This window comes from Doryrhamphus excisus, chromosome 8, assembly GCF_030265055.1.
Source record: "Doryrhamphus excisus isolate RoL2022-K1 chromosome 8, RoL_Dexc_1.0, whole genome shotgun sequence".
Classification (NCBI taxonomy): Eukaryota; Metazoa; Chordata; class Actinopteri; order Syngnathiformes; family Syngnathidae; genus Doryrhamphus; species Doryrhamphus excisus.
Window position 1 is genome coordinate 7263254 of NC_080473.1, and position 21790 is coordinate 7285043.

The 21790-nt window shown below is 44.1% G+C and overlaps 1 protein-coding gene across 2 annotated transcripts in view; it reads right to left on the reverse strand.

The window, feature by feature from the left end:
* Window positions 1–21790, reverse strand: part of LOC131134203 (protein Smaug homolog 2) — a 74413-nt gene that overhangs the window by 42741 nt on the left and 9882 nt on the right. The window lies entirely within an intron of this gene.

The following is a 21790-nucleotide window of genomic DNA, read 5'->3' on the forward strand; positions in this document are numbered from 1 at the left end:
TAGAAAGTGCCAAGGTTGTCCTATAACCTCCCTACACCATGCCATATGTGTATTTGCCTTTAGACATGAGTAAATTAGCTTAAATGCTAACATGCTAACGGCTACCATGCTAGCACCTAGCAAGAGAGCCTCAAGTTTAGAAACTGCTAAGGTTGTCCAATAACCTCCCTACATCATGTCATGTGTGCAATTGCCTTTAAACGTGAGTAAATTAGCTTAAATGCTAACATGCTAACGGGTCCATGCTAGCACCTAGCAAGAGAGCCTCAAGTTTAGAAACTGCCAAGGTTGTCCTAGAACCTCCCTGCATTATGCCATGGGTGTATTTGTCTTTAAACATGAGTAAATTAGCTTAAATGCTAACATGCTAACATGCTAGCAATTAGCATTTAGCCACAGAGAGAGTTCAGAAGTTTATCTAAAAAATGAGCCATCAACCACGTTTCTACGTGGCCGTATGGCTGAGCTACAAGGCTGTGAAAAGTCTGTAAATTCTCGTTTTCTCTGGAATGCGGCTGTTCTAAAAATAGAATGGTGTACCTAATCTAGTGGCCGATTTTTTTTTCTATCGCAAATAGCGTCGCCATGGTTACACGAAACGTTCCAAAAAATAAATACCGCTGTAGTCCCGAGCGTCACGATTCCGACGGTGTAACATGTGTGGGGGTCCTTCTTGCGGTTTTGGCCGCATTACGCGCACAAAAAGTGGAAGATTAAGATATAAGAATAACTAGAAAATTCCCGCGGAAATTTTGATGGACTGGCCACCTGTGCTGTGAACCTCGGGCCCGGTGCGCCAACGGCTACCGCGGTAGCACCTAGCAAGAAAGCCTCAAGTACGGAAAAGGTTGATGCAGTCCCATAGTGTCCCCACATCATGCCAAGTGTGTATTTGCCTTTAAACGTGAGTAAATTAGCTTAAATGCTAACATGCTAACAATCATTATGCTAGCACCTAGCAAGACAGCCTCAAGTTTAGAAAGTGCCAAGGTTGTCCTATAACCTCCCTACACCATGCCATATGTGTATTTGCCTGAAGACATGAGTAAATTAGCTTAAATGCTAACATGCTAACGGCTAACATTTTAGCACCTAGCAAGAGAGCATCAAGTTGAGAAAGTGCCAAGGTTGTCCTATAACCTCCCTACATCATGCCATGTGTGTATTTGCCTTTAGACATGAGTAAATTAGCTTAAATGCTAACACGCTAACAGCTACCATGTTAGCACCTAGCAAGAGGGTTTCAAGTTTAGAAAGTGCCAAGGTTGTCCTATAACCTCCCTACATCATGCCATGTGTGTATTTGCCTTTAAACGTGAGTAAATTAGCTTAAATGCTAACATGCTAACAGTTATCATGCTAGCACCTAGCAAGAGACCCTCAAGTTTAGAAAGTGCCAAGGTTGTCCTATAACCTCCCTACATCATGCCATGTGTGTATTTGCCTTTAGACATGAGTAAATTAGCTTAAATGCTAAAATGCTAACGGCTAACATACTAGCACCTAGCAAGACAGCCTCAAGTTTAGAAACTGCCAAGGATGTCCTATAACGTCCCTGCATCATGCATGTGTTAATTTGCCTTTAAACATGAGCAAATTAGCTTAAATGCTAACATGCTAACAGTCATCATGCTAGCACCTAGCAAGAGAGTCCCAAGTTTAGAAAGTGCCAAGGTTGTCCTATAACCTCCCTACATCATGCCATGTGTGTATTTGCCTTTAGACATGAGTAAATTAGGTTAAATGCTAACATGCTAACGGCTAATATGCTAGCACCTAGCAAGACAGCCTCAAGTTTAGAAACTACCAAGGTTGTCCTATAGCCTCCCCACATCATGTCATGTGTGTATTTGCCTTTAAACGTGAGTAAATTAGCTTAAATGCTAACATGCTAACAATCATTATGCTAGCACCTAGCAACAGAGCCTCAAGTTTAGAAAGTGCCAAGGTTGTCCTATAACCTCCCTACACCATGCCATATGTGTTTTTGCCTGAAGACATAAGTAAATTAGCTAAAATGCTAACATGCTAACGGCTACCATGCTAGCACCTAGCAAGAGAGCATCAAGTTGAGAAAGTGCCAAGGTTGTCCTATAACCTCCCTACATCATGCCATGTGTGTATTTGCCTTTAGACATGAGTAAATTAGCTTAAATGCTAACATGCTAACGGCTACCATGTTAGCACCTAGCAAGAGGGTTTCAAGTTTAGAAAGTGCCAAGGTTGTCCTATAACCTCCCCATATCATGCCATGTGTGTATTTGCCTTTAAACGTGAGTAAATTAGCTTAAAGGCTAACATGCTAACAGTTATCATGCTAGCACCTAGCAAGACAGCCTCAAGTTTAGAAACTACCAAGGTTGTCCTATAACCTCCCCACATCATGTCATGTGTGTATTTGCCTTTAAACGTGAGTAAATTAGCTTAAATGCTAACATGCTAACAATCGTCATGCTAGCACCTAGCAAGAGAGCCTCAAGTTGAGAAAGTGCCAAGGTTGTCCTATAACCTCCCTACATCATGCCATGTGTGTATTTGCCTTTAGACATAAGTAAATTAGCTTAAATGCTAACGTGCTAACGGCTACCATGCTAGCACCTAGCAAGAGGGCCTCAAGTTGAGAAAGTGCCAAGGTTGTCCTATAACCTCCCTACATCATGTCATGTGTGCATTTGCCTGTAGACATGAGTAAATTAGCTTAAATGCTAACATGCTAACGGCTACCATGCTAGCACCTAGCAAGAGGGCCTTAAGTTTAGAAACTGCCAAGGTTGTCCTATAACCTCCCCACATCATGCCATGTGTGTATTTGCCTTTAAACGTGAGTAAATTAGCTTATATGCTAACACGCTAACAGTCATTATGCTAGAACCTAGCAAGAGAGCCTCAAGTTTAGAAAGTGCCAAGGATGTCCTATAACGTCCCTGCATCACTCATGTGTGTATTTGCCTTTAAACATGAGCAAATTAGCTTAAATGCTAACATGCTAACAGTCATCATGCTAGCACCTAGCAAGAGAGTCCCAAGTTAAGAAAGTGCCAAGGGTGTCCTATAACCTCCCTACATCACGCCATGTGTGTATTTGCCTTTAGACATGAGTAAATTAGCTTAAATGCTAACATGCTAACGGCTAACATGCTATCACCTAGCAAGAGAGTTTCAAGTTTACAAAGTGCCAAGGTTGTCCTTCAACCTCCATATATCATGCCATGTGTGTATATGCCTTTAAACGTGAGTAAATTAGCTTAAATGCTAACATGCTAACAGTTATCATGCTAGCACCTAGCAAGAGACCCTCAAGTTTAGAAAGTGCCAAGGTTGTCCTATAACGTCCCTGCATCATGCATATGTGTATTTGCCTTTAAACATGAGCAAATTAGCTTAAATGCTAACATGCTAACAGTCATCATGCTAGCACCCAGCAAGAGAGTCCCAAGTTTAGAAAGTGCCAAGGTTGTCCTATAACATCCCTACATCATGCCATGTGTGTATTTGCCTTTAGACATGAGTAAATTAGCTTAAATGCTAACATGCTAACGGCTAACATGCTAGCACCTAGCAAGACAGCCTCAAGTTTAGAAACTACCAAGGTTGTCCTATAACCTCCCCACATCATGTCATGTGTATATTTGCCTTTAAACGTGAGTAAATTAGCTTAAATGCTAACATGCTAACGGCTACCATGTTAGCACCTAGCAAGAGGGTTTCAAGTTTAGAAAGTGCCAAGGTTGTCCTATAACCTCCCTATATCATGCCATGTGTGTATTTGCCTTTAAACGTGAGTAAATTAGCTTAAAGGCTAACATGCTAACAGTTATCATGCTAGCACCTAGCAAGAGAGCCTCAAGTTTAGAAAGTGCCAAGGTTGTCCTATAACCTCCCTACATCATGCCATGTGTGTGTTTGCCTTTAGACATGAGTAAATTAGCTTAAATGCTAACATGCTAACGGCTAACATGCTAGCACCTAGCAAGAGAGCCTCAAGTTTAGAAACTGCCAAGGTTGTCCTATGACCTCCCTACATCATGCCATGTGTGTATTTGCCTTTAGACATGAGTAAATTAGCTTAAATGCTAACATGCTAACATGCTAGCAATTAGCATTTAGCCACAGAGAGAGTTCAGAAGTTTATCTCAAAAATGAGCCATCAATCACGTTTCTACGTGGCCGTATGGCTGAGCTAAAAGGCTGTGAAATGTCTGTAAATTCTCGTTTTCTATGTGCTGTTCTAAAAATAGAACAGCGATTCCCTAATCAAGTGGCCCATTTTTTAACGTTTTCGTTAATAGCGTCGCCATGGTTACACAAAACTTTCCAAAAATTAAATACCGCTGTAGTCCCGAGCGCCACGTTTCCGGCGGTGTAACATGTGTGGGGGTCCTTCTTGCGGTTTTGGCCGCATTACGCGCGCAAAAAGTGGAAGATTAAGATATACGGAATAATAATAACTAAACAGCAATAACAATATGGGCTGGCTCAGTAGCCAGCCCATAGACTGCTACTTGCAGTAGCAGTCTATGGGCTGGCTACTGAGCCAGTCCATAACTAGAAAATTCCCGCGGAAATTTTGATGGACTGGCCACCTGTGCTGTGAACCTCGGGCCCGGTGGGCCAACGGCTATCGCGGTAGCACCTAGCAAGAAAGCCTCAAGTGCGGAAAAAGTTGATGCAGTCCCATAGTGTCCCCACATCATTCCAAGTGTGTAATTGCCTTTAAACTTGAGTAAATTAGCTTAAGTGCTAACATGCTAACAATCATTATGCTAGCACCTAGCAAGAGAGCCTCAAGTTTAGAAAGTGCCAAGGTTGTCCTATAACCTCCCTACATCATGCCATGTGTGTATTTGCCTTTAAACGTGAGTAAATTAGCTTAAATGCTAACATGCTAACAGTTATCATGCTAGCACCTAGGAAGAGAGCCTCAAGTATAGAAAGTGCCAAGGTTGTCCTATAACCTCCCTACATCATGCCATGTGTGTATTTGCCTTTAGACATGAGTAATTTAGCTTAAATGCTAACATGCTAGCACCTAGCAAGACAGCCTTAAGTTTAGAAACTGCCAAGGATGTCCTATGACGTCCCTGCATCATGCATGTGTGTATTTGCCTTTAAACGTGAGCAAATTAGCTTAAATGCTAACATGCTAACAGTCATCATGCTAGCACCTAGCAAGAAAGTCCCAAGTTTAGAAAGTGCCAAAGTTGTCCTATCACCTCCCTACATCATGCCATGTGTGTATTTGCCTTTAAACGTGAGTAAATTAGCTTAAATGCTAACATGCTAACAATCATTATGCTAGCACCTAGCAAGAGAGCCTCAAGTTTAGAAAGTGCCAAGTTTGTCCTATAACCTCCCTACATCATGCCATATGTGTATTTGCCTTTAGACATGAGTAAATTAGCTTAAATGCTAACATGCTAACGGCTAACATGCTAGCACCTAGCATGACAGCCTCAAGTTTAGAAACTGCCATGGATGTCCTATGACGTCCCTGCATCATGCATGTGTGTATTTGCCTTTAGACATGAGCAAATTAGCTTAAATGCTAACATGCTAACAGTCATCATGCTAGCACCTAGCAAGAGAGCCTCAAGTTTAGAAAGTGCCAAGGTTGTCCTATAACCTCCCTACATCATGCCATGTGTGTATTTGCCTTTAGACGTGAGTAAATTAGCTTAAATGCTAACATGCTAACGGCTAACATGCTAGCACTTAGCAAGACAGCCTCAAGTTTAGAAACTACCAAGGTTGTCCTATAACCTAACCACATCATGTCATGTGTGTATTTGCCTTTAAACGTGAGTAAATTAGCTCAAATGCTAACATGCTAACAATCATTATGCTAGCACCTAGCAAGAGAGCCTCAAGTTTAGAAAGTGCCAAGGTTGTCCTATAACCTCCCTACATCATGCCATGTGTGCAATTGCCTTTAAACGTGAGAAAATTAGCTTAAATGCTAACATGCTAACGGGTCCATGCTAGCACCTAGCAAGAGAGCCTCAAGTTTAGAAACTGCCAAGGTTGTCCTAGAACCTCCCTGCATCATGCCATGGGTGTATTTGCCTTTAAACATGAGTAAATTAGCTTAAATGCTAACATGCTAACATGCTAACAATTAGCATTTAGCCACAGAGAGAGTTCAGAAGTTTATCTAAAAAATGAGCCATCAACCACGTTTCTACGTGGCCGTATGGCTGAGCTACAAGGCTGTGAAATGTCTGTAAATTCTCGTTTTCTCTGGAATGCGGCTGTTCTAAAAATAGAATTCTGTACCTAATCAACTGGCCCATTTTTGAACGTTTCGGTTAATAGCGTCGCCATGGTTACACAAAACGTTCCAAAAAATAAATACCGCTGTAGTCCCGAGCGTCACGATTCCGACGGTGTAACATGTGTGAGGGTCCTTCTTGCGGTTTTGGCCGCATTACGCGCGCAAAAAAGGGAAGATTAAGATATAATAATAACTAGAAAATTCCCGCGGAAATTTTGATGGACTGGCCACCTGTGCTGTGAACCTCGGGCACGGTGCGCCAACGGCTACCGCGGTAGCACCTAGCAAGAAAGCCTCAAGTACGGAAAAAGTTGATGCAGTCCCATAGTGTCCCCACATCATGCCAAGTGTGTAATTGCCTTTAAACTTGAGTAAATTAGCTTAAATGCTAACATGCTAACAATCATTATGCTAGCACCTAGCAAGAGAGCCTCAAGTTTAGAAAGTGCCAAGGTTGTCCTATTACCTCCCTACAACATGCCATGTGTGTATTTGCCTTTAAACATGAGTAAATTAGCTTAAATGCTAACATGCTAACAGTTATCATGCTAGCACCTAGCAAGAGAGCCTCAAGTTTAGAAAGTGCCAAGGTTGTCCTATAACCTCCCTACATCATGCCATGTGTTTATTTGCCTTTAGACATGAGTAAATTAGCTTAATTGCTAACATGCTAGCACCTAGCAAGACAGCCTTAAGTTTAGAAACTGCCAAGGATGTCCTATGACATCCCTTCATCATGCATGTGTGTATTTGCCTTTAAACATGAGCAAAATAGCTTAAATGCTAACATGCTAACAGTCATCATGCTAGCACCTAGCAAGAGAGTCCCAAGTTTAGAAAGTGCCAAGGTTGTCCTATCACCTCCCTACATCATGCCATGTGTGTATTTGCCTTTAAACGTGAGTAAATTAGCTTAAACGCTAACATGCTAACAATCATTATGCTAGCACCTAGCAAGAGAGCCTCAAGTTTAGAATTTGCCAAGGTTGTCCTATAACCTCCCTACATCATGCCATGTGTGTATTTGCCTTTAGACATGAGTAAATTAGCTTAAATGCTAACATGCTAACGGCTAACATGCTAGCACATAGCAAGAGAGTTTCAAGTTTACAAAGTGCCAAGGTTGTCCTTCAACCTCCCCATATCATGCCATGTGTGTATTTGCCTTTAAACGTGAGTAAATTAGCTTAAATGCTAACATGCTAATAGTTATCATGCTAGCACGTAGCAAGAGACCCTCAAGTTTAGAAAGTGCCAAGGTTGTCCTATAACCTCCCTACATCATGCCATGTGTGTATTTGCCTTTAGACATGAGTAAATTAGCTTAAATGCTAACATGCTAACGGCTAACATGCTAGCACCTGGCAAGAGATTCTCAAGTTTAGAAACTACCAAGGTTGTCCTATGACCTCCCCACATCATGTCATGTGTGTATTTGCCTTTAAACGTGAGTAAATTAGCTTAAATGCTAACATGCTAACAATCATTATGCTAGCACCTAGCAAGAGAGCCTCAAGTTTAGAAAGTGCCAAGGTTGTCCTATAACCTCCCTACACCATTTCATATGTGTATTTGCCTTTAGACATGAGTAAATTAGCTTAAATGCTAACATGCTAACGGCTACCATGCTAGCACCTAGCAAGAGAGCCTCAAGTTTAGAAACTGCTAAGGTTGTCCTATAACCTCCCTACATCATGCCATGTGTGCAATTGCCTTTAAACGTGAGAAAATTAGCTTAAATGCTAACATGCTAACGGGTCCATGCTAGCACCTAGCAAGAGAGCCTCAAGTTTAGAAACTGCCAAGGTTGTCCTAGAACCTCCCTGCATCATGCCATGGGTGTATTTGCCTTTAAACATGAGTAAATTAGCTTAAATGCTAACATGCTAACATGCTAACAATTAGCATTTAGCCACAGAGAGAGTTCAGAAGTTTATCTAAAAAATGAGCCATCAACCACGTTTCTACGTGGCCGTATGGCTGAGCTACAAGGCTGTGAAATGTCTGTAAATTCTCGTTTTCTCTGGAATGCGGCTGTTCTAAAAATAGAATTCTGTACCTAATCAACTGGCCCATTTTTGAACGTTTCGGTTAATAGCGTCGCCATGGTTACACAAAACGTTCCAAAAAATAAATACCGCTGTAGTCCCGAGCGTCACGATTCCGACGGTGTAACATGTGTGGGGGTCCTTCTTGCGGTTTTGGCCGCATTACGCGCGCAAAAAAGGGAAGATTAAGATATAATAATAACTAAACGCACAAGGAATAACAATATGGGCTGGCTCAGTAGCCAGCCCATAGACTGCTACTGCAAGTAGCAGTCTATGGGCTGGCTACTGGGCCAGTCCATAACTAGAAAATTCCCGCGGAAATTTTGATGGACTGGCCACCTGTGCTGTGAACCTCGGGCCCGGTGGGCCAACGGCTACCGCGGTAGCACCTAGCAAGAAAGCCTCAAGTACGGAAAAGGTTGATGCAGTCCCATAGTGTCCCCACATCATGCCAAGTGTGTATTTGCCTTTAAACTTGAGTAAATTAGCTAAAATGCTAAAATGCTAACAATCGTTATGCTAGCACCTAGCAAGAGAGCCTCAAGTTTAGAAAGTGCCAAGGTTGTCCTATAACCTCCCTACATCATGCCATGTGTGTATTTGCCTTTAAATGTGAGTAAATTAGCTTAAATGCTAACATGCTAACAGTTATCATGCTAGCACCTAGCAAGAGAGCCTCAAGTTTAGAAAGTGCCAAGGTTGTCCTATAACCTCCCTATATCATGCCATGTGTGTATTTGCCTTTAGACATGAGTAAATTAGCTTAAATGCTAACATGCTAGCACCTAGCAAGACAGCCTTAAGTTTAGAAACTGCCAAGGATGTCCTATGACGTCCCTGCATCATGCATGTGTGTATTTGCCTTTAAACGTGAGCAAATTAGCTTAAATGCTAACATGCTAACAGTCATCATGCTAGCACCTAGCAAGAGAGTCCCAAGTTTAGAAAGTGCCAAGGTTGTCCTATCACCTCCCTACATCATGCCATGTGTGTATTTGCCTTTAAACATGAGTAAATTAGCTTAAATGCTAACATGCTAACAATCATTATGCTAGCACCTAGCAAGAGAGCCTCAAGTTTAGAAAGTGCCAAGGTTGTCCTATCACCTCCCTACATCATGCCATGTGTGTATTTGCCTTTAAACGTGAGTAAATTAGCTTAAATGCTAACATGCTAACAGTTATCATGCTAGCACCTAGCAAGAGAGCCTCAAGTTTAGAAAGTGCCAAGGTTGTCCTATAAACTCCCTACATCATGCCATGTGTGTATTTGCCTTTAGACATGAGTAAATTAGCTTAAATGCTAACATGCTAGCACCTAGCAAGACAGCCTTAGGTTTAGAAACTGCCAAGGTTGTCCTATCACCTCCCTACATCATGCCATTTGTGTATTTGCCTTTAAACGTGAGTAAATTAGCTTAAATGCTAACATGCTAACAATCATTATGCTAGCACCTAGCAAGAGAGGCTCAAGTTTAGAAAGTGCCAAGGTTGTCCTATAACCTCCCTACACCATGCCATATGTGTATTTGCCTTAGACATGAGTAAATTAGCTTAAATGCTAACATGCTAACGGCTACCATGCTAGCACCTAGCAAGAGAGCCTCAAGTTTAGAAACTGCTAAGGTTGTCCTATAACCTCCCTACATCATGCCATGTGTGCAATTGCCTTTAAACGTGAGTAAATTAGCTTAAATGCTAACATGCTAACGGGTCCATGCTAGCACCTAGCAAGAGAGCCTCAAGTTGAGAAAGTGCCAAGGTTGTCCTACAACCTCCCCACATCATGTCATGTGTGTATTTGCCTTTAAACATGAGTAAATTAGCTTAAATGCTAACATGCTAACAATCATTATGCTAGCACCTAGCAAGAGAGCCTCAAGTTTAGAAAGTGCCAAGGTTGTCCTATAACCTCCCTACACCATGCCATATGTGTATTTGCCTGAAGACATGAGTAAATTAGCTTAAATGCTAACATGCTAACGGCTACCATGCTAGCACCTAGCAAGAGAGCATCAAGTTGAGAAAGTGCCAAGGTTGTCCTATAACCTCCCTACATCATGCCATGTGTGTATTTGCCTTTAGACATGAGTAAATTAGCTTAAATGCTAACATGCTAACGGCTACCATGCTAGCACCTAGCAAGAGAGTTTCAAGTTTACAAAGTGCCAAGGTTGTCCTATAACCTCCCTATATCATGCCATGTGTGTATTTGCCTTTAAACGTGAGTAAATTAGCTTAGATGCTAACATGCTAACAGTTATCATGCTAGCACCTAGCAAGAGAGCCTCAAGTTTAGAAAGCGCCAAGGTTGTCCTATAACCTCCCTACACCATGCCATGTGTGTATTTGCCTGAAGACATGAGTAAATTAGCTTAAATGCTAACATGCTAACGGCTACCATGCTAGCACCTAGCAAGAGAGCATCAAGTTTAGAAAGTGCCAAGGTTGTCCTATAACCTCCCTACATCATGCCATGTGTGTATTTGCCTTTAGATGTGAGTAAATTAGCTTAAATGCTAACATGCTAGCAATTAGCATTTAGCCACAGAGAGACTTCAGAAGTTTATCTAAAAAATTAGCCATCAATCACGTTTCTACGTGGTCGTATGGCTGAGCTACAAGGCTGTGAAAAGTCTGTAAATTCTCATTCTTTTCACTGGCATGAGCTGTTCTAAAAATAGCCCAAATGTCCCTAATTTTTTGAACCATTGATTTTTGCGTTTTTCAAACGCGAATAGCGTCGCCATGGTTACACAAAACGTTCCAAAAAATAAATACCGCTGTAGTCCCGAGTGCCACGTTTCCGGCGGTGTAACATGTGTGGGGATCCTTCCTGCGGTTTTGGCCGCATTACGCGCACAAAAGTGGGAAGATTAAGATATAAGAATAATAATAATAGCTAAACAACAATAACAATATGGACTGGCCCAGTAGCCAGCCCATAGACTGCTACTGCAAGTAGCAGTCTATGGGCTGGCTACTGGGCCAGTCCATAATAAAAATTGGTAAACACCACAAGGAATAACAATATGGGCTGGCTCAGTAGCCAGCCCATAGACTGCTACTGCAAGTAGCAGTCTATGGGCTGGCTACTGAGCCAGTCCATAATAATAGCTAAACAACAATAACAATATGGGCTGGCTCAGTAGCCAGCCCATAGACTGCTACTGCAAGTAGCAGTCTATGGGCTGGCTACTGGGCCAGTCCATAATTAAAATTTGGTGGGCAGGCCTCAGTGAGAACAACGGATGCGTCAGTACCAAGCCATGTCTCAGTTAAAAGAAGACAGTCTAACTTATTATCTAAAATCATATCATTCATTAAAAAGGTTCTATTTAAAAGAGAGCGGACATTAAAAAGTGCTACATTGATGGTGACAGGTGGCTTGTTGATCATGGAGGTGGGGTATGGGTGTCTATTGAGTGGTCGGAGGTTATGAGGGTTCACAGGGTGAGTATGGCGGTGTCTGATGTGTCGATATAGTGTAATGATTACTGGAATGGAAGTAGTGTTGATGTAAGTTTGAGGTCCAAGTCCAGTATTGTGTGTATGGTGGTCAGAGGTGGAACTGAGTGAATAGGAGCATGGACCTGGGGGACATCAATCAGAGTGGGACAGAGCAACAGGTGTGGGTTTGGGGATGATACCATGCTGAAGGCCAAAAGTCAGGTTGGATGAGAGCATGCGGGCACCTCCCCTGTTAAGATGAAGCCCGTCAGGTCCAAAGAGGTGTCGTCTCTCCCAGAAAACATCAAAGTTGTTGATGAAGCCGACGTGGTGGGAGTTGCAGGCAGAGGAGAGCCAGGTGTTGAGACTCAGCAGACGGCTGAATCTGCCGATCCCTCTGCCGCAGGTGGGGGTGGGGCCAGAAATAAAAACAGTCACTTTGGACTGTGAAATGGAATTAAAAAGGTGTCTAAAGTCCTGTTTTAAAAGATCGGACTGTTGCCTGGCGATGTCGTTCGTACCTGCGTGGATAATAATCCTTTTCGCCTGCGGATGAGAGTTCAGGATGTCTGGTATTTTCCCGGTTACGTCGGAAACGGTGGCTCCGGGGAACGACAAAGTTAACGCCACCCTCATGCGGACATGCCTCACAATGGAGTCCCCGATGACCAGGCTTGTCGGAGCGGCCGCTCGGTCTTCAGGGGAACAGGCCAGCTCAGCCACCCCACCACCCAAACCAGGGCCCCGAGTGTGATTCCTCGCCAGGTGGGAAGAGCGGGACGAGTGGGACGAGTGGTGGCGCACCGCATCCCTCACGAGCTGCTTACGCCGAGTTGCGGAGCGGGTCGGCTCCTGTGCCGGCAGACGGCTCCCTGTTGGACACCCACCAACCGGAGGGCTGCTGGCAGTGAGTGGAGGGAAGGTTGTGGTGTCCGTCAGCGGGGCCATGGTGCCTGTGGCCACAGCAACAGATGTTGACTCTTGGTGTGGGTCCCGGGTCGCCGACTTTTCGCTCACGGACAGAGCCGCGTATTTATTGGAGAGCGGTAACGGAGGAGAAGCAGCCCCGCCGTGAGTCCCGCTCGGAGCCCTCTTCCGCCCGCGGACAACCACTTCGGTCCAGGGGGTCCCCTTGTTTGGAGTGGAGCAGGCGGGCCGCCGACAGGGGGAGGACGGGTCCCAAAGAACCGTTTGCCCGAGCACGGAGGTGGTGTTCGGCGGTGCGAACTCACCGAATCGAGAGGTCTCCAGCCAGTTGGTCAGCGTCGGGAAACGGGTCTTGAGGGAGATCAGCACTGAATCCTTCCTCTGGAGTTCATTTGACATCCGCTCGATGTCCTCGAGAAGGTGAGCGATCTTTTCGTATGCTTTGTTCAGCATTTGTTCCAACTTTCCCGGCGAGTCGGCAGCGTCCAATGTTGGCATAATGAGGTACAAGCGTCACAGCTAAAAAGTTAGCTAGCTACGTTAGCTTCCACGGCTAACGACTGGGGCCACCACCAAGCCACCTCTGTCTCGCGCCGAGCGTCACCAAATGTGGAGATGTGATTCAAAAAGAAAAAAAGATTTTAAAAGATTTAAAAGCCAAGGATAAGCGGTAAAAAGCGTTAACACTGCACTTGAACACAGCGACTGCAACGGAGCAACAGTTGCTAGCGACAGTCAACTCCACTTCTTCCTCTTTGGGCTTTTCCCTCCAGGGGTCCCACAGCAAACCAATCTCCTCCATCCAACCCCGTCTTCGACATCTGTCCTCTCACACCAACTACCCTCATGTCCTTCCTTCACTACATCCATAAAGCTCCTCCTTGGTCTTCCTCCACGCCTCCTACCTGGCAGCATCCTTCGACTAGTATATTCACTATATCTCCTCTGGATACGTCCCAACCATCTCAGTCTGGCCTAAAGGACTTTATCTCCAAATCCTCAACATGTAATGTCCCTCAGATGTAGTCCTTCTTGATCCTATCCATCCTTTCCAGGGCAAACCTCCACTCTTTCAGCATCTCCTCCACCTGTTCCCTACTCTCACCACAAATCCCCCTGTCCATCACCATAGCAAACAGGAAGGGGCCCAGAGCTGATCCCTGATGCAGTCCCACCTCCAGCACACCTTAGTATTCATCTCTGTGTACTCCTGTCTACTCTCTTCAGTCCTCCTCATGTCCCACTTCTTCTTAGCTAAACCTTTTTGGCTGTATACACTCCTGCACCTCCTCATTCCACCACCAAGCCTCTTTGTCTGCTTTCTGTCCAGATGACACACCAAGTACTCTCCTACCTGATCCCTGATCACATCTGCTGTAGTTGTCCAGTCATCTGGAAGCACCTCCTGACCATCCAGAGTCTGTATCAACACCTGCCTAAAAGTCTATGTGCCTATGTGTTGCTTAACTCGTGTGGATCGTAGTTGCACACTTTGGAAAAATTGAACATGGTGTATTAAAATATACATTTTCATTTAAAAAAATGACACAACAGGATGAACACAGTGAGGAGCGGGATGTTTCATTTTTTTTAACTTCTATATTTGCATTTTCATTGAACGTCTTTGTCAGCAACTTTTCCTGCTAAACCCAATCTGCAAGGTTTGCAGGCTGCGACCGGGTAGACCGCTTAGACCGGTTTTTATTTTGGACTTCAAATGAATAACAAAGCTCGGCTTGTGTGGGTGTGGTGTTTTAATATTTAAGCTGTGTGCAACTAAAATGACCTTTTCTCCTTGTAGTATTACAAGTTTTTTATGACTAAAAAACACAATGTTTTGGTCTTTATATTTGGACTTCATTTTCATAATATTACATTCTATATTATTACATTCTAAATTAATATTCATGGTTGATTCATTTCTAATATTCGTTTCTCTGATTTCAATGAAGCTAACATGTTTTTGGAATGTGGGAGGAAACCGAAGTACCCGGAGAAAAGCCACACATGCATGGAGAGAACATGCAAACTCCACACAGAGAGGGGGGAATCGACCTCGGATCTCCTAGCTGTGTGGCCTGCGCTATAACCACTTTACACCATGCAACACTATTGAAGTCTCCACTTATGAAAACTGATGAACCCGTTTTGTTTTTTCTTTCCAGATATTAATAGTAATACATTCTAAAATATTGTCAACGGCAGTCTACACAATCTTGATCACTTTGTAGAGTTGTTTCTCCACATACAGGGCCACCCCTCCGCCCTTCTTGGCGGTACATCAGGACACTGCAATAAGGGGATGATTGGTAGGGGAGGGGAAATGGGGAGGCGGGATCCTGACATGTAGGGCTCTAATTTCTAGGGCGTTGCCCCCTGAATAAAGGCGCTGGCCACACCCTGCCTGGTCTATGAGGTTACGACTTCAGACTTACATTTGAGTGACTTACTCCCACCTCCCAGCGCAGTTGAGTAAGTTTTGGAGTAGGTGAGTCCCGATTCTGTAAAACCTTGAACTTGAACGTTTTACCAACTCGTTCATGACTTGCACATCTCTACACCACAGTATAAGAGCACCTGTAACACAGGTTTATTTACTCGTTCCTACCTGGCCTGCCTCGTTAACAGGTAAAGCAGCTACACTTTGATTCAAAGAGCATCAAAATGCATACGTTTTCTTTACCAACATTAATATTGAACGTCTTTGTTACGCCGTATGGGGTAGTAGAGATAGTATTACAGGGTATTGGGGGTATTTCATCGCTGCTGATCACCCCATGATCACTTGTTATGGGTCTTGATGCTTTAGGACACCTCTACTGCACTGCTCAAGGGCGCTCTCAGTAGATGGGCTAGCAACCCTCGTGCCAATAATTAACTTACTAGAACAGCAAAATCAGGAGGATTTTGTTTCCTTCGGTAGGCTTAAACGAGCAGCTGCAATTTATGAGCTGACCGGACCGGATCTTAGACTGCCGGATCACGGTGCACTAGGACCTAGTACTGGTGGGGCGTAGTTCTTCAAAGGAATTTCCATCCATGCATGCTCTCATACATCTAGTGTAATCTTTGTGCGAGCCATGATACTCCTTCTGAGCAGCGAACCATTGAATTAGCCTAATTGGGAACTCCCGTGACGACAAGTGAATTAGCTATTGTTTGCTTTTGTACAGCGTCAAACAAAAAAGACAAGAACGGGTTTTGTTGCTAAACCTGATCTGCAAGGTTTGCACTTATCCTCTGCCATAAACCAGCGAACACTGGATTACATGTCTCCATGCAACACACCATGCACACTCATAAAACTGGGGCAAATGGTTTGTCTGTTTTTCCATCCCATCCAGGAAGCCAACGAAGGAGATCTGCAAAATGGTAGGTGGAACCAACCCAATAGTAGCAGGATATATTTTTATGTTGGGTGTTTTTCTTTCATGTTGCCTGATAGCAGAGATGTTGCACTGAAGACATGGCCTGCCCCCAAGATGCGGCACGGCATGATGAATGTGCCATGCTTCCATGTGATGTGTTCACTGTCAAAGTACATTCTGTGTCGCTGTGCAGACATTTGTGGGGATTGTGACTGAGATGGATGAAAGCCTCAAGGCTAAAGTCGACGAGTTCTATACTAAATCAACCAACTGTGGCATCATCAGTGAGTACCAGAGCTCTGTGACCAATCACTGTCATTGATATCCATCATGGAAGCAAAAGCCTGAATGGCATCTCTCCCACAGTCAAGCTGGACCTGTTCAAACGAGTTGCAGTGCTGGAGCAGGCCTTGGAGGCAAGTGGAAACGAAAACATTTCAAATGAAGACAAATTAAGGCTCTAATTTCGTGGCGCAGGGCAAGGTTGGTGCAGGGTGGCGCAGCGAGGTGCAGCCCACGCGGTGGGAATTTGGTCCAGTGCACCACTGTGCGCATTCAATTTAGCAATTTGGTAGACTGGACTGCGCCGAGATGGGTGTTGCGGCGCACCGGGGAAGGAGTCCACATTTTCAGCTTTGCGCAATTTCGTGACAATTTCTTGACAAAACTGACAAAGCTCGCCAGCTCGGACCTGGTCTATTCTTGGTGCAGGCAAAGCGCAGCATGCGTAATGGTAAATTGGCTGATAGGCGCACCATCACCAAAACCTCCCAATGACAGCAACCGCTATTTCATGGAGACGTCTGAACCTGCTTGGACATTTCTGTATCCATTGTGTCATCACATCTGGGACGTCACGCACCAACTCAACCTGATGGCAGCCTAAAGTATGATGCCGACCGGTAGGTTGGTAGTTAAAATCTGTCTGTAGGATCTATTTTTAACTGTTCATGTTTCCCCCAGAATGAGGAGGAGAGGAGGAGCGCAATATACCATCAAAGGTTCTTGGATTGATAAGTTGGTGCTTGGATTAGCCTGCTGCTGTGTTTAATGTAACTGTCAGGAACAGATGACGTGTCCACCAGGGGGCGTATGTGGTGAATGATGTATGGTGCCTCTGATGGCAGTTCAGTCCAGTCCGGCATTTAAAGGCAACAAGAGGCCTTCATTTGATGGGTTAAGGTTACACTCGGCTGTGTCAAACCGTCTCACGACACGACTCTCCTCCCTCTTTGCCACTGTGCCGGTGGGAGAGATGGAGGCGTGGGTGCGCCACACTGTGCCGCGCCAGCGTCTGGTCTACGAAATTAGAGCCCATTATGTTATTAGAATATCCCATTCACAGACTCTACTTTGTCTTCCAGAACATCTCATTGGAGGATCTGAAAGGCAAACTACCAGCAGAGCAGCCCAGATATCCTCAGTTCATAACCACACTCATTGTTCACACAGCCAGCCCCCCCCCCCATTTTGACAGCATGCTTCCTTGACTGTCTGTACGATCATTCTCTACTATTACAACGTTGGTTTTAATGAGAAAGTTTACCATGTGTGTTGCCTGTTATGGGCTCCACCTACAGGTAACTGTTAGTCAAAAGTGAGTACAGTAATCCCTCGTTTATCACGTTACCATTGTTGGCCACTGGATTCCAGATGCTAAATACCAGTCTGCACTTCGTAAAGCTAATAGGCTGCATTCACCCACACAGCAGCAAGATGTATGAAGTAATATACGTCTGACAAATGTGATAGAGTGAATCCGTGGAATTTGAAACACGATATGACGAGGGATGACTGGACAGTAATCACATTTTAATTTATTCGACCACATGGATGTTTTAAGAATGACATTTTGTTTGACAGTGAGGTCCATACAGGACAAGATGGAGTATGCATCCAGCATGGTGCCACTGGGTGACGCTGTAAACGCCACAGTGGTAACGACGCTAAAATCCTCATTGATACATTTTCTGAAATGGATGTCACCAACGAGTGAAACGCTAAACTCTTTTTCTGTTTCTCTCAGGAGTTGATCATTGAAAACGAGGACAACTTATCAAATGAGTTTCTGAAAAAGAAGCTCGCTGAGATGGGCTTCTGAAAAGATGGCGGCTCCAAAATAAAACAGCATTTAAACAGCACATGTGATTATATACTTCCAGTATACGTCCATTTTCCTGTGCTATTAAATGGCTGGACCTAGCGACCAAAGGTGTCCTCGTCTATCTCCGCTGAAACCAAAGCAGCTCAGAGCCTCCAATCACATTCCTCCGTGGAAAGTCATGATGATTGTTCACTATTAAAAATAATTGAATGTGTATTTGGTCAGCTTCAGCCCCTCCAGGGGGCTGGAAGACATAGCATGCATTTGGGAAAGATGAAATCCAGGGTGGATGGCAAAACTCCCAATGGACCCGTTGATCCACATTCACATTCATCCAGAGGTCACAGCTTAGATTTGGGAACGATGATTGACAGGTAAATGGTACGGTTACACCCTGTATATCTACATTCCGAACCTCACCTGATGATCATCAGCTTTGGCTTGTCACCTAAGGGACTCCAAGCCAAGGGTGGCTGGGTCTCTCTGGGACAGATAACTTGGGAATCACTGTCATCCAGAAGACAAACCATCAATTGGAGAAATCTGATTTTCAAGTGGGACAAGTGGTTAGCAAGCAGGCCACAGAGCTAGGAGACAGTTTGATTCCACCATCGGCCATATCTGTGTGGAGTTTGCATGTTCTCCTCGTGCATGCGTGGCTTTTTAACCGGGTACTCCGGTTTCCTTCCACATTGCAAAAACATGCAAGCTTCATTGCCCCCCCCCCCCCAAATTGTAGGGTGGGAATGGTTGTTATGTGTGATTTTCAGGGTGGAGCCGTACTGCCAGGGTACAGCAAAGCTCTTAATTTACCAGTCGATCTACATTCCTACCCACACCTTCACTTCTTCTTCCTCTTTGGGCTTTTCCCTCCAGGGGTCCCACAGCAAACCAATCTCCTCTATCCAACCCTGTCTTCTACATCCGTCCTCTCACACCAACTACCCTCATGTCCTCCTTCACTACATCCATAAAGCTCCTCCTTGGTCTTCCTCTACGCCTCCTACCTGGCAGCATCCTTCTACTAGTATATTCACTATATCTCCTCTGGATACGTCCCAACCATCTCAGTCTGGCCTAAAGGACTTTATCTCCAAGGCCTTCCTGATCCTATCCATCATTTCCAGGGCAAACCTCCACTCTTCCAGCATCTCCTCCACCTGTTCCCGACTCTCACCACAAATCCCAATGTCATCTGCAAACATCATAGTCCCTGGAGATTCTGGTCTAAGCTCATCTGTCAGCCTGTCCGTCACCATAGCAAACAGGAAGGGGCCCAGAGCTGATCCCTGATGCAGTCCCACCTCCACTTGAACTCTTCAGTCCCACCTCCAACACATCTTACTCCCGTCTTAGAGTCCCACCTCTTCTACTCTTCCTTCTCTCTCCTTTTCCTCGTTCATCAACTCTTTAAAATACTTTCCATCTTCCCATCCCACAACCGGGATCTGTCAGTCCACTTCCATTCCTATCCTTGACCACCCTAACATGCTGCACGTCCTTCCCATCTCCCATCTCCGAGATTCATCTCTCCTTCCTTCCTGTTCAACCTAGCGTACAGGTCATCATAGACCTCTTGTTTCAGTCCTCCTCATGTCCCACTTCTTCTTAGCTAAACCTTTTTGGCTGTATACACTCCTGCACCTCCTCATTCCACCACCAAACCTCTTTGTCTGCTTTCTGTCCAGATGACACACCAAGTACTCTCCTACCTGATCCATGATCACATCTGCTGTAGGTGTCCAGTCATCTGGAAGCACCTCCTGACCATCCAGAGCCTGTCTCAACTGCCTAAAAGTCCTACAACACTCTTCTTGTGTCAGCTTCCACCATTTGGTCCTCTTTATCTTCCTCACCATGAGGGTCCTTCTACAACCCCCCCCCATCCTATGCTGTCTGCTACAATTTCACCTACCACTGATCTCCTTCAGATGACAGCGTGTACACCAGATGTAGTCTACCTATGGACTCCTACCTCCACTCTTATAGGTCACCCTATGTTCCTCTCTCTTCTGGAAGAACGTATTCACTACAGCCATTTCCATCCTTTTGGCAAAGTCCACCACCATTTGTTCTTCTGCGTTTCTCTCCTGAATATCAAACCTGGCTATCAACCAGGTACCCGTGACTCCAGATTCCTTAAAACCTTGAACTTGAAAGTTTTAACGACTCGTTCATGACGCACATGTCTCTACCCCACAGTATAAAAGCACCCGTACCGCAGGTTTAATTCCCTGTTGCTACCTTGGCCGCCTCGTTAGCAGGTAAACCAGCTACACTTTGATTCAGATGGCATCAGAATGCATACGTTAAAGTTTTAACATCTGGGATTCATTCCGGAAGCTCAGAAATAAATGTAAAGATTTAACTCAATGAATTGAGCTTGCAAAATTGCTGCAGTATCTTTTTCACAATTTTAAAAGAGAATGTGTTGCTTAACTTAACTGATGCAAAGGTGCATTGTAATTTCACCGTTAAAACGTATTTCTTTATTTTTTAGATAGTATAGGTTTTACTAAGCGACATAACTGGATACGGACTATAAATGAAATCTATATAATGATTTTCTTTCACATCTACGCTTCAATTAACCAACAAAGAATTCTTTGTCACCAGGTTTTCCTGCTGAACCTGATCTGCAGGGTTTGCGACATTACGTCCGGTTAAACTGGTTTTTAGTGTCTTGTTAAAATGAAAAATAAAAGCTGGGCTAATTGTGTTCATAGAAATATGCTAATGAGATATTTTGGCCCATTTTGTCTCCTTTCTTCTCCAGCCTTTAAACATTGTAAAAATTCCAACACTATTGCCGAGGGAACGCCCGGAAAATATTGCTGCGCCAGTGCCGATTCCTACGTGCTTCTCAAATATGAAAAAAAATAGACATAACTATATTATTTTGGAAAAGTTATAAATCATAACAAAACAATGTTTTTTTAAAACTATTCAAGCCCAATTTTAAATGACATTTTAAGAATTGTATACAAAAGTACCTTTGATACCTTTTTATATTAACTTGTATGTTTATTTTGAAGAAAATTCAATGTACTTGCCAAAAGCTATGGTTCCTGGGGTGACATGTTTGTTTCCATCCCATCCAGGAAACCAAAGAAGGAGATCTGGAAAATGGTAGGTGGAAACAACCCAATAGTAGCAGGATATATTTTTATGTTGGGTGTTTTTGTTTCATGTTGCCTGACAGCAGAGATGACATGTTTGGATGTTGCACTGAAGACATGGCCTGCCCCCAAGATGCGGCACGGCATGATGAATGTGCCATGCTTCCATGTGATGTGTTCACTGTCTAAGTACATTCTGTGTCGCTGTGCAGGCACCCTTAAGGATTGTCAGTGAGATGGATGAAAGCCTCAAGGCTAAAGGCACCGAGTTCCATGGTAAAACAACCAACTGTGGCATCATCGGTGAGTACCAGAGCTCTGTGACCAATCACTGTCATTGATATCCATCATGGAAGCAAAAGCCTGAATGGCATCTCTCCCACAGTCAAGCTGGACATGGACAAAAAAGTTGCAGTGCTGAAGCAGGCCTTTGAGGCAAGTGGAAACGAAGACATGATGCTGTTAGAATCTCCTAATCACAGACTCAACTTCTGTCTTCCA